Below are 17,319 nucleotides of genomic sequence, written 5' to 3'. Positions count from 1 at the left end.
ACTGAACATACAGAGTATCAGTATTAAGTTAAAGTGAAGTTATAAAAGGCCATGTTAAAGTAATGTGTTTTCAGCAGTGTTTTAAAGTGCTCTACTGTATTTGCCTGGCGAATTCCTATTGGCAGGCTATTCCAGATTTTGGGTGCATAACAGCAGAAGGCCGCCTCACCACTTCTTTTAAGTTTAGCTTTTGGAATTATAAGGAGACACTCATTTGAAGATCTAAGGTTACGATTTGGAATATAACATGTCAGGCATTCCGATATATAAGATGGAGCGAGATTATTTAAGGCTTTATAAACCATAAGCAGTATTTTAAAGTCAATCCTGAATGACACAGGCAACCAGTGTAGTGACATCAAAACTGGAGAAATGTGTTCGGATTTTCTTTTCCCAGTTAGGATTCTAGCAGCTGCATTCTGCACTCGTTGCAAATGATTTATGTCTTTTGGGTAGTCCTGAGAGGAGTGCGTTACAGTAATCTAGTCTACTGAAAACAAAAGCGTGAATTAATTTCTCAGCATCTTTCAATGATATAAGAGGTCTAACTTTAGCTATGTTTCTTAAGTGAAAAAATGCTGTCCTAGTGGTCTGATGAATATGCGATTTAAAATTCAGATTACAGTCAACGGTTACCCCTAAATTTTTTACTTCCATCTTAACTTTTAATCCTAGTGCATTAAGTTTATTTCTGATAACCTTGCTGAATCCATTATTGCCAATTACCAAAAATACCAAAGAGATGGTGTCTGAGTCCTTGAAATTAAGCAATATTTTGTCCAGCATGGATGAGGGTGCAAGATGAGGAAAATCGGGAAGGTTCTGTTTAACAAAGTTCCTAATTTAAAGATAGTGAAAGAAATGTGTAGCTGGAATGTTAAATTTGGAATGTAATTGTTCATAAGATGCAAAGAAGTTGTCTATATAAAGACAAATTTTTTCCAGATATTAAAAACTGCATATGTTTGCGAAGGTTGAAAGAGGTGGTTCTCTTGCAGAGGTGCCACAGATAAAAGCTTCTCCATCTTAAAATGCTTTCTACATTGGTTCCATATTCTAAGTGAGTGAAGCACAATTGGGTTATTAGTATATTGCCGATAACTTGCATTTATTGGGGCACAGAGCAGGGAATATAAAGAAGTACTGCAGGATTTTACTTCTATTGAGGACCAAGCCTATGTATGTTCTTCTATTTGTGTCCAATTTTATAGCTTGTATGTTTGCTGCCCAGTAATAAAACTGGAAGTTAGGTAGAGCCATGCCACCTTCTGCCTTTGTAGGGTCACTCTTTGGATACATGGATGTTTTCAGTTCCAAATAAATTAGGTTATTGTTGAATCTAATTGCTTAAAAAATGATTTATTGATGTATATTGAAATAAAAAAGGAGCTTAGGAAGAATATTCATCTTAACAGTGTTAATTCTTCCAGCTAGAGTGAGATGAAGGGTTGACCATCTATGCAAGTCTTGCTTAATTTTTTCCATGCAGACGGCGAAATTTTTGTTGATAAAGAGCTTTATGTTTACTTGTGATGTTTACCCTAGGTATTTAAACTGTTCTGCAATGATAAAAGGTAGGGTATCTAATCTAATATTATATGCTTGAGAATTCACTGGAAAGAGTACACTTTTATTCAGATTAATTCTGAGACCAGAGATCTTTTGAAATTCTGTGAGTGCTGTTAAGACTGCAGGCACAGAATTTTGTGGGTCTGATATATACAGTACCATATCATCTGCATATAGAGAAATTTTCTGTTCCAGTCCTTCTCTGATAATCCCCTTTATCTGATCAGTATTTCGACAGTGTATTGCCAGTGGTTCAATGCGATTGCAAACAGTAGCGGTGACAAGGGGCATCCTTGTCTGGTACCACGTTCTAGTTTAAAGTAGTCTGAACAAATGTTGTTGATACAAACTGAAGCTTCTGGATTGGTATACAGTAATTTGATCCATGCACAAATGTTCGGGCCAAACCCAAATTTCTCCAATGTAGTAAAAAGGTATTTCCATTCAATCATGTCAAATGCTTTTTCTGCATCCAATGATAATAATATTTCTGGGGTGTTTGATTTAGTTGGTGAGTATATTACATTAAACAGGCGTCGAAGATTTGAAGATAAGTGTCGGCCCTTGATAAATCCAGTTTGATCTTGTGATATTACCGAGGGAGCACTTTCTCCATCCTTCTAGCTATGATTTTTGAGAGTATTTTAACATCATTATTTAAAAGTGAAATTGGTCACATTGTAATAAGTCCTTATATTGTTTTGGAAAAACGGTGATTAATGCTTGGCGAAAAGTTTGAGGAAGAGTTTGATTGTCTCTGGCTTCTGTAAATGTTGCTAATAGGAGGGGAGCTAGCTGAGCAGAGAATTTCTTATAAAATTCTGCACGGCAGCAATCAGGGCCTGCTGCTTTCCCCTTGAAGTGACTTTATAGCATCTAGTAATTCTGATAGTGCCAGAGGTTTATCGAGTTCCTCCGCACTAAAAGTGTCTATTTGTGGTATCTGTAATGTATCCAGAAATGCATTAGATTGTGTATTGTCTTCTTTAAACTCAGTAGAATATAAGGATTTATAGTAGTCTCTGAATGTGTGCATTATATTTTTGTGGTCGATGATTTTGTCTCCGTTCATGTTGGTGATTACTGGGATTGCAATGCGGACTTCTTGCTTGTGAATTTGTTGAGCTAAAAGCTTATTAGCTTCCTCTCCATGTTCATAGTAATGATGTCTGGATTTATAAATTAGTTGTTCAGTTTCTTTAGTTGTCAAGGTTTAGTTCTGAATGCAGAGCCTGCCTTTTCCTGTGTAGAGCCTCTGGCATGTTCTTCATCTATTCTGGTAATTTCGCTTTTTAGCTCTGCTACTTTCTTGGTTTCTAATTTATTTCTGTGGGAAAGATATGAGATAATCTGTCCTCTTAAGAAGGCCTTAAGAGTTTCCCAGAGTATTCCTGCAGAAATCTCTGAGGATGTATTTGTCTCTAGGAAGAAACTGATTTGTTTGGATATAAATTCTGTACAATTCTCGTCTCCTAATAGAAGCGGGTTGAAACGACATCTGCGAGGTGAGTGTGTGGTAGTAACTTTAGCTCCAAGATCAGAGGTGCATGGTCAGAAATAACAATAGCATCGTATTTGCAAGATTTAATCAAAAGCAAGAAATTATTATCTATAAAGAAATAATCAATTCTTGAGTAGCAACGATGTACTGGTGAGTAGAAAGAATATGTTCTTGCGTTTGGGTTTAAAAACCTCCAGGGTCTGATAAGTTGTGATCAGTTATAAACTTTGTAATTATCTTTGCAGTGTTAGATGTCGTCCCCCCTGTGGTAGCAGTCCTATCTAAGAGTGGATTTAAAACACAATTAAAGTCCCCAGCCATTATAATTTTTTATCATTTTACAGTTAGATAAGTCTCCCATGACCATCACATATCTCCCTTCAGGATCTAATACTACATTTGATGCTACAAATGAGACTGTTCTATGTATGAGAATTCCCACACCTTTATTTTTCTTTGTAAAGCTAGAATAGAACATTTGGCCAGTCCAGTCCTTTTGCAGCCGGAACGGATCCTTGCTTGGTAAGTGGGTCTCCTGTAAAAATACTATTTTAGCGTTTAAATCTGTTATGTGAGAGAGTACTTTCTTTCTCTTTAATTTGTGATTGAGGCCTTTAACATTCCAGCTCACAAAGTTAACTTTCCCATCATGGAGACATTGATTCTGAATTTTTGATGTCATTTTATAGTCTTAACTGGAAGTGAGACAGCTTCAGCCTTTACTTCCTATTTCCCCAAGAGTTATTGCCATGCAGCCTATTATTACGTTGGTAGTTATAATTATAAAGATTAAAAGGATAGATTAGGTATAGATATAGCCTGCTCTTTTTCTCTCCCCCCCTTAACCCCCCACCCTCCCATTTTGCCTCCCCACGTGAGGCTAGACCCCACTTCACACAGTCCCGGTCCTCTGACATACCCAGAGACAGAGTACGTCCAAAGCAAAACAAGCCCCCACGCAGCTGCGTTTTAGGATTAAAAAATAGAGATATCTATTACCAATATAGTCTAAATACTATATGCCTACAATTTAATCATTAACAAACCATGAACTTAAAATATATATAATCTTCAGCAATCTTAATGTATTAAGATAATACACCTGGATAATAAACCCGGGGAATGGTGTTAGAAAGTGGTCCAGAATAAGCATAATAAGTCTTAATACAATAATAGCAATAACAATAAACCAAGGGTATGATGTTGAACAATCTCATTTAGGGTAGAGAAAAAATAATTAGATAAAAAAAAAAGGAATTAAGCACAAACGTCTATAACTATAATTAAAACATAAACAGAAAGCGTCCGAGTAATAATGAGTAATAATGAGGATATATAAAGAAGCTTTCATATTTTTTAATGAATTCTTAAAGTCACTATATTTTTGTTTCTTAAATATTATTGAAGCACTGAGTCATATTTAAAAATAACAGTGATAATACACTGCTCAAACAATTAAGGAAACACTTAATCATCCCAGTCTAACACCAAGTCAGTTAAGCTTCAGGGATATCAATCTGTCCAGTTAGGAAGCATAATCAACTACACCTGCGTTAGTGCAAAAGGAGAGGCAACAGCAAGACAACTCCCAAAAAGGAAATGGTTTTGGAAGGTGGTAGCCACTGACAATTGCGCTCTCCTTATCGTTCCTGACGGTTTCTTGTGTAGTTATGCATTTTGCTGATTACCTTGTCAATACTGATATCTGCAGCTGATTCAGATTGCACAGGTAGTCCAGCTCCTCCAGGATGGCACATCCATATGTGCTGTCACACAAAGACTTGATGTGTCTTCAAGCAGAGTTTCAAGCGCATGATGCCCCATTGTCTTCACACTTCACAAGTTTCACACTGAGCACATTTGACAGACTGGAGATGCAATTGTGAATACTATGCAGACTACAACATCATCCAGCATTATTGGTTTGGCAGTGGGCAATGATGACCTGGGGAGGCATATCCTTGGAGGGCTGTGCAGACCTCCATGTGCTAGGCAATGGTACCCTGACAGCTGTTAGGTACTGGGATGAAAACCTCAGAGCCATTGTTAGACCTTAGGCTAGTGAAGTGAGTGCTGGGTTCCTCCTGATGTATCACAATGTATCACATGTCAATATCATGTGATCAGAGTGTGTCTCTAATCTTGACTGGACCACATGTTCCCCAGACCTGAATCCAACTGAGAGCCTCTGGTGCGTTATGTATTGGTGCATTCGATGTTGCCAAGTAGTGGCACAGATTGTTCAATAGCTCGTTGATGCTCTGATCCAGGTCTGGGAGGAAATCGCCCAGGACATCATCTGCTTTCTCATCAAGAGGATGCCCAGACATTGTCAGGAGTGCATACAGGCATGTGGAGACCATACACACTACTGACTGACATGATTAGATGCCATGATGAATTTCACACAAGTGATTTCAATTTTTTCCTTTGATTTTAGTGTGATGTTGAATCCTGCCCTCAATGGGGTTTTGATTTTGGTTTCCATTGATTTCCATTACATCGTTTTGTCAATGAATTACACAGTATTATTCAGTAAAGATTTTGCACTTGAATAAACCTATGCTCTTTAACAGCACTTTACTATATTATGTATTTAAAAACTTAGACCTCAAACAAGCTTGAGGTGCCTCAGGTGCTTTTTATAGACAGCAGAGTCCAATTCAAGGAATGTGGAAATTGACATTAATTGATGCTCTACTGAAAGATGTTGGGTGTAGAGGGTGTAGAGACTAACAGCAGTTCATATACCTTTACCATAACATTTTTTAGACACATCCAGGTTACAAAAATGACATAGCAGTGCTGGAAAAGGTCCAGAGAAGTGCAACTAGTTAGATTCTAGGGCTACAGGAGATGAATTAAATTAGAGCTGATCCTTTTCAGCTTAAGCAAAAGGAGATGAAGAAGAAACATAATTGAAGTGTATAAAATTATGAAGGGAATTAGTAGATCAAGACTAACTTAAAAATATTCCAACAAGAACATGTAGACACAATTGGAAACTTGTTAAGGGTAAATTTCACACAATTACACATATAGAACACATGGAAAAGTAACCAAGTAGTATGGTAGACAGTAGGACTTTAGGGACCTTCAAAACTTGACTTGATGTTATTTTGGGGGATCTAATTAGTTAGGACTGGCAAACGTTGTTAAACTGAATGGCTTATTCTCGTCTGGATTGTTGTAATGTTCTAAGAAAAAAATAAATCAGTAGAAGTCCCTTCGTAAAACTGATGTCTGGTTTGGACCACAATGGAGAGTAGGTCAGGAGTTTTGCTAATAAATTAGTGTGAGAGAAATATTGACTTGTTAAAACATGCAAAAAATGTTGCCATGAGGTTGTTTTTAGCATAAGGTACTATAAAGTACATTATTTGTTCAATCTATGTTTGCAGAGTAACACACAATTGTTTTCATCTTACATTCATTTCTAAACAAATGACTTTTTTTATTACTTTTATGGTTAATTTAGTTGAAGCAGCAGGAGAAGAGTGCTGATGTATCAGCGGCTTGTGTGCAAACCTCTCACAGTGTTTGCCTAACTTGTATTGGGCATCCGTTTTCCATTAGAAGCAGCTGACAGACGATCAAAAGAGGAGTATAACAGATATACAAGTTGAAGTGACCTTTTTCAAAGTAAATCTGAAACCATAAACTAATCATGATTGTAGTTGCACAGAATGTTTGTCTCCTTTACGACAGGTGCCTGTGCTTTTCAATGTGAGATTTTGTAATTCAAAATTGTGTATAGTTTATAATATTCAAGATATCTCAATGCAAGAGCTGCACGGTGGCACAGTGGTAGCGTTGCTGCCTCACAGTTAGGAGACCCGGGTTCGCTTCCCAGGTCTTCCCTGCATGAATTTTGCATGTTCTCCCCATGTCTGCGTGGGTTTCCTCCAGGCGCTCCGGTTTCCTCCCACAGTCCAAAGACATGCAGGTTAGGTGGATTGGCGATTCTAAATTAGCCCTAGTGTGTGCTTGGTGTGTGGGTGTGTTTGTGTGTGTCCTGCGGTGGGTTGGCACCCTGCCCGGGATTGGTTCCTGCCTTGTACCCTGTGTTGGCTGGGATTGGCTCCAGCAGACCCCCATGACCCTGTGTTCGGATTCAGCGAGTTGGAAAATGGATGGATGGATCGCAATGCAAATTGAACTTATGATTTTGTCCTTGAAGAATATGTGTGTCAAATTTTAACAAAATGGGTCCAATGGGAGCTGAGCTGTTTCATGCTGTCAGACAGACATGGTGATCGTAGGAAGTTATTTTCACATTATATATGAACGCACTAATAAACAACTCAGTTATTCATTTTCTTATGATTATTAGTTGGAAAGAAAATGGCCTTAGATAATATAATAATGTGATTGCTATAAGAGAGATTATTGAAAACATCTACGGTAACTGATGGGCTGACTAATATTTAGCGTCTCTAAATTAAAAGCTGACAGCATTTTGCACCACCACTGCCTGATCAAAATACTGTTCAGCAAACTGTGATGCTTGAATTATATCACATACCCCAACTCTAAGATGACGCCTACAAAAAAAAAAAAGACTACCTAAGAACAATTATGTTAGGTAGAATGTCCAGTGGAATCTGGGTGGTCTTTTGGCCTTGGAACCCCTGCATATTTTATTTTATTTTTCCTGTCCTATCCATCAATCTGGTCCTATCATCAAATTCATCTTTAAAGACTTTAAAGCTGATTCTATATACAAGGACTCTACTTCTCTGTTAATTATATATCTGATGTAAGCATGTATTATTTATTGTTTGCATGTTGTTATTCTTATCTAATTTTAATTCGTTTTTCTTTGCTTGTAACTATTAGTTTGACATTTTGTAAAGCACTTTGTGCAACATCCTGTATGTGAAAATGCTATAGAAATAAATGTTGTTTGTTATGTCTAAAGCATACCCACCCACTAATAGAATTCCTGTTTTTAAAAATGAAGTTATTTTTCACTAGTGGTGCTACCCATCTAAGACAGGTTGAAATCTAAAAAATCAACGTAGACGGTAGCATTAATGTTTGCAGTGCGCCATGCAATGCATATGTCTTCTGTTATATGCTGTTTGGTATGGGATTCATTGAAGCAGTGTTAATGTTTGTGATGCTGCATCTGTTGGAATGACAGATGCAATTAATTTTATTATTAGAAATGTTTGTGATGCACCATCTTTAGGAATGGCCAAGAAAAAGCATCCGGCTAGAAACACAGACAGACACATAGGATTTAATGTTTCAGCTTATTAAGCAATTTATTCAGACAGAATAACATTGTAAGTATCACTGTATTAAGGATGGAAGTACAGTATAATTTTTGGAAGACTTATACAAAGCCATTGTGTTTATGTTTAGAGTTTATTGTAAATAGACTTCATTTTTACCTTTCCGATCATACTGACAACACACTATCAGCGTATTTGTGTACATCCTAAGAATGATTTGAAAAAGTATGCGCTAAACCACGTAAGAATGATGCATGACAGCCCAACATGGTATTTCACTCTATTAATGTGTTAAATTGGGTCTTAAAACTAACAGAATATTTAGTGCGTTTCTTTTCACAGTAGGCTGTCACACACGTACTCTTCTGGTTCTTTGCACTGTTTCAGTTTTGTTATCACTCGGCCAGTCCCCAACCCTTCATTTTTGTCTATTTTTGTTTACAAAAGGTTGTATAAACAGCTTCAGTTATTAATAATATTAAAATGGATTCTGCAAGTATAGTAATCATAATTAACATAATTAAATTAATGAATCTGTTTTTATACATTTTGAGGCATTTAATATAATTTTTTGTGCATTTCTGAAGGTGTTCATTTTTTATTAGATCCGTTGGTGACATCATTTCACCTCCATTTTGAAGTTATCGGTGGTCACAGAGCTCCCATGTTGTATCCATTTTTGCAAGAACATGGCCATGTCATGTTAGACAGAGATCATGTCATGTACTTTGTCATTACACTGTCACTGCATAAGAGAGGCACTTAGTGGTATCCACATTAGTGTGAATTAACGATAAAAGAAGAAACATCAATTGTTAGTAGGAGTCAGAGGCAACAAATACAAGCCAGTTTTAGGAACTTCGATATGTTTTCCTTGTTTACAAGTTTGGTTTGGTGCTTAGATATGACAATTCTTTAGGTTCTAATTAAATTCTTTAGGTTACTAATTAGTCAAATATCTAGTGAGATATTTCAGTAGTTCGTAACACACTTCATAACACGCCACTAGCAGATTTAAATTTTGAAGGTGATGCACACAAGGAATAACCCTGTGATACTACATTTTGAAAATCAATTTTTAGTCAGTAGACCTTAGATGTAAAGTTTATCAATGAAAAAAAAAACAAAACTGAAACTGTGCACTGCTAATGCTGGGAGGAATTTTACATGGCAGTTCATATTACTTGTTTGCCAAATTAGCCTTTGTTTCAAAGAGAACATAGGGATCACTTCTATTTTGATCTAGTTGGAATTTGGAGAGCTCCAGATAAAAGAGCTTTCTTATCTTTTTAACACTGTCTTTCCATGTGTTTGGTAAACCTGTAATTTAGTTGTTCTCCATCTACACTAAAGCTTTTGGCATAGCAATTTCAATTTATTTTTAGCTTACTTTCACTTTAATGCTAATGCTTCCTCCCACCCAAATATCTTAGTCCCATTTTCCCTCCACTTCCAAAAGGCTTTAATTTTTAACTTCTTCTACACTCTAAATGAGGGTCATGGGAGGTGGAGTGTAGCAATAAGTGCAAGAACCGTTGATATACACTACAGATTCATTTCTTTTTGGTTCCTTTGAATAAAATAGCTGATTAGTCCCAAAGACAAGATTCAAATTCTAACCTAGTCAGCTACATTTTAGTGGTCAGAATTTTCTATGCAATAATTCTGCTGTTTTATATTATATTGTCATTGCTAGACATTTATTGTATATCTGACTATGATGAGTTTGCATGTTGTACTTTTCAATTCAATGGCTTTTATCTAGTTTCTCTCTGATATTCAGTAGTTAACTATCAATTGGCCTTGTGTAATGGTTGCTGTATATACACCACAACAGTCATATGTATATTTTGGCCTGTTTTGGGGTTTTAACATTGTCACATGCATGCGCATTGGGACAGCTTAAAGGCTCAGGTAATGGTAATTTCCCAACTCAAGAGGGCGCTGTTGACTAATACCTCATCTTTTCCTCCCTTTCAAGACCAGGGGACTCATGTATAAACGGTGTGTACGCACAGAAATGTTGCGTAAGAACTTTTCCACATTCAAATCATGATGTATAAAACCTACACTTGGCGTAAAGCCACGCACTTTTCCACGGTACCTCAGACCTTGTTGTTCGCAAGTTCTCTGCTTGGTTTTGCAGACTGGCGGCACCCAGCGTCAAAGCAGTGCTACTGCTTCTGTGTGGTTACTCTTTTATTTTCCTGACGCAGCTTTATAAATACACTGAAACTAACCGCATATTGTTTATTAGTGTAATACATCTGATTATAATTAACTTGTAACAATATAATGGTCCAGGGAATAGCCATAGTATTCCAAATACCATAACTGCTTTAGCGTTGTTATTCTCACTGCACCTTCTTCTTCTTTCAGTTGCTCCCGTTAGGAGTTGCCACAGCGGATCATCTTTTTCCATATTACTCTCACTGCACCACTCGGAGTATTTATATTACTGTATCTGAGTGGGGAATCACAGCAGCAGCTGATCGGAAAGAGAATTATCGGTATACAGTATCAAGAACACGCTGTTTCAGCCACGACAAAATGTTTCAAAGCCTATCCTGTATGGACCTCGCGGTTCAGAAACAGTTTCATCCCAAGAAGTTTAAACGCACTTAATCAATTGCTCCTTGTAGAACTGTCTGTACTTATAAGTACAATCACCCCACTGTAAACTTGCACTACAGTTATAATATTACACAACCTGAGCCACTTTGTAAAGTGCGTATTTACATATGATGACGATATCATTTTTAAGATGAAATGCAGCAAAATATGTTTATTATATTATACAGATAAAACTTTAACTTCATTTAAATAATCTATATTCTGCACTGGGACTGGCGTGAAGGATAGAATAATTAAATATGTACTATGAAGATATTTCAATGTTCCTTAAATGTTATGAAGAATTGGCGCTCTAAACATAAAAATGGCTTAACGTCTGTTACAGAGCTGATTGTGTGGCGATCGGTTACTTGGAGAAAGAAAAGCAAGGACTGCAGGGGCAGCCACGGCAATATATATTGAATATAAAACAGAAAGAGAAAATAACAACACAGCTAAAAATGCAAAAAGTTAAACGCTTGTGTCATGAGCAAGAGGCGGCTATGCAGTGTCTGCAACGGACGTGAACATCCACCGTGCATAACATACCATATTGACATTGGCGGGCGAAGGGGTCACCGATTCTTTCTCTGCCCAGGGCCACCACAAGCCTAGTGCTACCCCTGAGTACTGCTGCAATAAATTATTTCATTGAAGGTCGCGCACAATCACTGAGCCGTGAAACCCATGTTTAATAACGTGCTTTAACTCCTATGATCATGAAAATGATATCATATATACATCTCAGTATTTTAGTTATTCAGAGAGCTGTAATATCACGAATGTAATGGATTCTTTGTCCAGTTGGAGGAAGAGAGCTGGTTTAAGAAGCAAGTAGTGATTCACACACATAGAGCACATTGAAGATCACATACAAAACAAAGCATTTAGCTTGCTACTTTACTTACGATGTGAAGTTTATGATGTTCTACTTTAATGACAAAATAAACTACATGATTAAAGTGGAAATTTCAAGATTGAAGTTGACATTTCGTGCTTTTTCCCCCACTGTGTGCCTTTTTTTTTCTCTGTACCCTAATAAGCTTTCATATGACACTCAGACAGTGGGCTACGACTTGCCTTTTCACGGCGACTTTGATATCTGACAACTTTTTTGTTTCCGGCACTGTGCGACTTTGTGAACATGAGCTTTCAAGTTTCTCCAACACGCTATATCACTTGATCAGCTTCCTTTTGTTGATTTTACCACGGTTTTAATAAACAAATAGTATGTTTTTCCTTTGCCTCCACTTGGTATTCGCTGAAATTCTTATATTTTCCCTCGTGCTTTTCCCATTGTCTTTTCACAGAAGGCTGAGCTTAAGGGCGATTTATATTGATTTGCATATTCAAAGAGGCGTAATTCTGGGAGGAGTTGGGGCGGGACAGAAGGTGCGTGCACAAGCATTAGTTTTTATGCTGACCGGTATTTATGTAGCGGAAGAAAACGGAAGTTGGAGTACGCACAGATTCCTGCATCTGGATTTTTCTGTGCGTAAGCACATTTCGGCTTTTGTGCTTACATCATGTTATAGTGCAAATTCTATACACGGCGTTATACATGAGGCCCCAGAAGATCAATGGCTTTACCACCCTTGAAGTCACTTCTGGTGTCTGCCTGCCTGGACTGGTGTCTGCCTGCCTGGACTCGCCTCTTCCTGCCAGTCGTCCTTATCAGTGGAGGTGCCGCCATCTTGGTCTAGTCTACTTGAACACTCACATCTGCAAGAATGATTTCTTTTCAACTCATTTATAGCCTGTTTTGTTTAAATTATGTGGGATTTGCAATACAGGTTCCTCAAAAATCTTTAGTGTTCGTTACCTTATTTTTCAAGTAGACTCAGGAATTAAAGAATTAGTTCTGTATTTCTGAAGTCAATGTTATTTTTTCCCAAACCTGGGGTATATGCATTTGACACTCAATATTATGTTCTAAAGTTAAAGGCTTTCTTTAAATTTTAAAGTATACATAGTCAGTCCTGATATAACAAAGTTGTTGAACTCTTATCCAAATGTTGAGATTACACACTGGTTGTAAAAGAGCGTATACATGTCATTTTCAAACAAAAAAACACCAATATTGTGAAATTTAGCCACTTTAAAAAAGACCAGCTGTGCATAGTACATTAGCACTTGTCTTCTTTTGTAACAATGTTTCACCCACTGGATGTAATTTTCAATCAAAAGACAAAATCACAGTAAACTGTTCATGCCACTTACTTGGTATTTAGTTGATCTACGTCAGTATTTATGTGACCCAGGAAGGCCACTTCAATCATGCAAGTGAATAAAAAACATCCTTAAGTTTGAGAAAAATAGAACCAGGAATATGCAATAAAGTGATTATTTCCAGAACCCTTTTATTTTCACAAACTTATGTCACAAACACAGATTGCATGTTTTTGAAACTTTTGCTGCTTCAAAGAGAATATTTTCAGTAACTTTTTAGTCTTTTATCTATACTAATAAAAGGCAAAGCCCTCACTCACTCACTCATCACTAATTCTCCAACTTCCCGTGTGGGTGGAAGGCTGAAATTTGGCAGGTTCATTCCTTACAGCTTCCTTACAAAAGTTGGGCAGGTTTCATTTTGAAATTCTACGCGTAATGGTCATAACTGGAACCTATTTTTCTCTATATACTGTAATGGAGTTCAGCTCGATGGCCGTGGGGGGGCGGAGTTTCGTGTGACATCATCACGCCTCCCACGTAATCACGTGAACTGACTGTGAGTGCAGTATGTAGAAAACAAGGAAGAGCTCCAAAAAGCGTTGAAGAAAACATGCATTATACAATTGAGAAGGCAGCGAAACAATAAGAAGAGAGCGAGTGACACATACAAGCATATTCATAAGTGCAGCTACTGCGGAAACAAAGCACGGTGTAAACCGTAAGTTTAAATTAAGTTCATAGACAGGCTGCTGCTGGCGTTTGTCATGACCACAACTAATGTGGGATACAAGTTTAATGAGAGGAAGCAGGGTATAAATGAGAGTTTTGATGACTTTGTAAGTAAGTTAAAATTGCTGGTGAAGGGCTGTGCTTATGCAAATTCCGAGAGACTGTGTTTGTGGGGGTATTGACAGTTGAGGCGAGTGGGGGAGTGACGTCATCCTCTCCCCTCCCATTCACCTCATTTCGCTCTGAGCTGAGCTCCGCAGCTAATGTGGTCTTGCGGAAGCAACTTTGTCACGCTGCCACCAAATGCTCACAGAAAAATCCACAAGTTAATACACACGCTGTCTCTAGAGTTTCTCCACACTCTGAATCCTCCAGGTTCTACTTACAAAAGGTTACATTGACAATCATGTTACGTTATTTTTAATATGTTTCCTTTTCTTAGCACAAGCACAGCTGAGAAGCTTCGATGCATGTGCTCTATAACGCATTAAAAAATAACGCATTTAATCACACTTTGCATTCTAAGCAAAGGGGAACTTCTCTCAATGCATGATTTCCTGTTATACCGATTACATTGATGCACACATCAGAGCTACAAAAATATAAGAGTCGGAAGAAAGCGCGTTGCTAGGACTAATTGGAGGAAAATTTCATTTCAAAAGACTACCCAACGGAAGCCCTGATAAAAGCGTGACATGCTCCCACTGCCGTTTGTCATGCACAGTGACATATACAAGCATATTCATGACTGCAGCTACTTCAAAAACAAAGCACGGTGTAAACCTAAAGTTTAAATTAAGTTCATAGACAGGCTGCCGCTGGTGTTTGTCTAATGCGGGATACAAGTTTAATTAGAGGGCGCAGGGTATAAACGAGAGTTTTGATCACTTTGTAACTAAGTTAAAATTGCTAATGAAGGGCTGTGCTTATGCAAATTCCGAGAGACTGTGTTTGTGGGGAGATTGACAGTTGAGGCGGGTGGGGGAGTCACGTCATCCTCTCCCCTCCCATTCACCTCATTTCACTCTGAGCTGAGCTCCGCAGCTAATGTGGTCTTGCGGAAGCAACTTTGTCACATTACCACCAAATACTCACAGAAAAATCCACAAGTTAATACACACACTGTCTGTACAGTTTCTCCACACTCTGAATCCTCCAGGCACTACTTACAAATGGTTACATTGACAATCATGTTACGTTATTTTTAAAATGTTTCCTTTTCTTAGCACAACAGGAGAACTAGAAGAGTGAAATGCTTAAGCCCTTCACCTATGGTTCTGCATGTGAGTTGATGGCTGCCGCTGAATTGTTCAGTTGTCGCTTTCAAGTGTACCGAAATGGCCAAATATTTTACACCTTTCGACAACCGCCAATGCTTCTTAAACATCTTTGATTCACGGGTGACGATTTCAGTAGTGGACACTTTGATGTTTATGAATGTTTAAACTCTCAAAAGCTGGATGTGAAGTTATCGATGAAACCGGTTGTGTGCTTACAACGCTTGACAGATGCCAAATGTCACTTCAACACAAGTCCTGCAAATACTGTCATAACTGAAACAAACCATGAAACTCAAACCGATTATGACAGCAGCAATCCAAGCTGTGAGATTTGAAACAAGATTACTGTTTACATGGCCAACTGTACGTTGCATGCTCAAGAGTAAGCTCAGCGCACAGCTTGGTCATATTACAACCAGAGGGCCGAACTCACAATGTGGTACAAAGTATACAAAGAGATCCTTAACAAATAATTATTGGTATATTTTTCCTCAGTTTAAAAAGGTTTAATTTTCTTCTTAATAAACATTTTAAGGCAGTACTTCACCGCTGTGAAGAGCGGGTATTTTGCTAGTTTATGATATTACTAGCAAAATACCCACGCTTCGCAGCGGAGAAGTAGTGTGTTAAAGAAGTTATGAAAAAGAAAAGGAAACATTTTAAAAATAACGTAACATGATTGTCAATGTAATTGTTTTGTGATTGTTATGAGTGTTGCTGTCATCAAGGATTTGATTATCATTATTTCTTTCAATCAGGTTCGTATTTGGAGGATGTGTTGTGTTCAAGTTACATTCCGTGTTTGTCAACCGTTGTAAAGATAAGAGGTTTCATTCATCGAAGTGTTCACTACCCAAATCAGTACTCGTGAATCTAAGATGTTTAACAGGCATTAAGGCAGTAAGTTGTGGTTTTTCCTGCGAATAATTAGCGGCAGCGTGTCTATGAACCTAATTTAAACTTAAGCTTTACACCTTGCTTTCCTATTAATATGTCTACAAAGGCTTGTTCAGCGTTAGAGGGTTGTTCCTTTCCTACGGCATCAATAAGCAGCTCGTCTTCCTCTTTATCTGAGACATCACACACTGCATGGACAGGTTTACTTTTCCCAGTCCTGCAAAGTCAGTTCACGTGAGCCGCTAGGAGTACATGCATCGAAGGTTCTCAGCTGTGCTTGTGCTATCTTGTGCGATCTTTCGATGTCCACGGCTTTATTTAATGTTAGCTCAGACCCGGCACTTAAAAGTTTCTCTCGCACTTTTGCTTAGTTTGTGCCAAACACTAGTCTATCCCTGACCATCTCATCTTCGTCTGCATAAGCACAGTCCTTCACCCGCGAATATTTAGCGGCAGCGTGTCTATTGGATTGCTGCTGACGGACGGCCTTATATGGGCAGGCACTCAATTATGTGGGAGGCATGACGATGAGGGACGCAACTCCGCCTCACACAGCGACCGAGCTGCAGGCTATGGCCGTATATATGTACGTAAGTATGTTCCAGTTATGACCGTTACGCGTAGAATTTCGAAATGAAACCTGCCTAACTTTTGTAAGTAAGCAGTAAGGAATGAGCCTGCCAAATTTCTGCCTTCTACCTACACGGGAAGTTGGAGAATTAGTGATGAGTCAGTGAGTCAGTCAGTCAGTGAGGGCTTTGCCTTTTATTAGTATAGATTATTTTTCATTTATGTTAGTTTATACTTTGCATTTGATGTTTTTGAACAAATCTGCATCCTTATGTAATAGTTCTGTATTTAGTGAGTGGTATAACCAATTCTTGCATTTTTCCTTGACAGTTGATTGGCCATCTAGCTCTGTGAAGTCGATTACTTGCATTCTGTTTTGTGTTGCATTTACCCCATTGTCTGGCGGCTATCACACACCCAACCTAACTGGAAGGGCGTTTCTCTCCCTGATTTACTTTCCCAAGAATTCTTCCATTTTTTTCCCTTACAAGGTTTTTTTTTTTTTTGTCTTCTTAGAGAGTCAGGGATGGGGTTCTCTCAAAAAAACAGGGCCTGTTAAAGCCCACTGAGGCAATCCTTGTGTGAATTGTAGCTGTTGTTATTTTCTGGTGGTGCCCTATGTCCCATATTTTCCATTGTAAAAAACTATGACTGACTGTGTATTTTTTAAAAATTAAAGAAAATGCTTAATTTTAAAACATAATTTTGTGTGGCAAATACACATATAAATCATGCTTGTTAAGAAATA

The sequence above is a fragment of the Polypterus senegalus genome, chromosome 3 (genome assembly GCF_016835505.1).
Source record: "Polypterus senegalus isolate Bchr_013 chromosome 3, ASM1683550v1, whole genome shotgun sequence".
NCBI lineage: Eukaryota > Metazoa > Chordata > Cladistia > Polypteriformes > Polypteridae > Polypterus > Polypterus senegalus.
The sequence above is the reverse complement of the archived record's forward strand: the minus strand, read 5'-3'. Positions refer to the sequence as shown.